The following is a 1,277-nucleotide window of genomic DNA, read 5'->3' on the forward strand; positions in this document are numbered from 1 at the left end:
ATTTGCCTCCAAAATGTGGTAAAGTGGAGGTATAAAGTAACAGAAAATACAAATACTCAAGTAAAGTAAAAGTCCCTCAAAATTGTACTGAAGCAGAGTTAACTTAAGTAAATATACTCAATTACATTCCCGAAAACTGGGCTCTTGTAAAGCTGGCACAACTCATGTTGTACACCCAGTGATGTAAAAAACAATCATACTTGAAAGTAAATATATTATCATAAGAGTGAAATACTCTAGTACTTGAGTAAAATTCCCAAAGTATTTTATAATAAATGTACTTAGGTATCAAAAGTAATTTTTTTTGTCAATAAATTTACTTAGGTGTCAAAAATACAAGCAAATGCCAATGATACATATATGAATTGATGAATAATAAAAGTGATATTGTTTTCTTTCTGAGAATAAAACTAAAATTTAAATTAAAAATGAAAAGAAACTGGCTCGTAAAGTGTATTTCAATACGTTTGTGGTAGCAACAGTGCCATATTGTACCACGAGGCGGCGACAAATGTTACATAACAGCAGCTGGTTTCACTTTGTTGTTGTAATCCGTGTAATCAGAGCTGTTGGTGTCCTCAGTGACCGCCAGGGGGCGACGGAGAGAGGAGGCGGGCTTCTCTGAACTCTGAAGTTAATTTCTGTCAGTACTGTACATCCGTTTAATCCACACTTACTTCAAAATAAAAGAGACATGGGTGCATTTCAGTCAAAATGTAATAAATCTGGCAGGAATATGAGATTAAAAAAAAAAAACAGCTCTACAATAGGGTATAACTTTAACATGATACATTTCAGCATTATTTAATAGGCCAACACTAATTTACATATCATTTAGGATACATAAAAGTAAATGACAGAGGCACTGAAAGAAAGATTAGAATTGGATGATGCAGACTTTGCTGTCTACTAAATGTAAATTTGCATTCATAAATTTCTTCTTAGATTAATAAACCCCAGTACTGTATTTCTGTATCTGTTCCAGTGGAAGACGTTTTAGATCGTAAAAGGAACAATACCACAGTGTATACCACACTTTAATGATGCAGCTGGTTCAGGTGGGACTAATTATTTAAATCATATACTGCTGGGTAGCTTAACCTATAATAATATTCAATAATTTATTATAATAATAATGTAAATCTGAAAAGAAACTAGTAACTAAAGCTAAAAATAAGTTAGTTAAAAGTTTTCACTATTTCTATTCTATTTTGAAAGGAACCGGAAGTGGCTCTCATCTTCACTTCCGTTAGTTTCACGGGTTGACTGTTGTCACC

Source organism: Pagrus pagrus (genome assembly GCF_965226575.1).
Source record: "Pagrus pagrus genome assembly, chromosome: 6".
NCBI classification, from domain to species: domain Eukaryota; kingdom Metazoa; phylum Chordata; class Actinopteri; order Spariformes; family Sparidae; genus Pagrus; species Pagrus pagrus.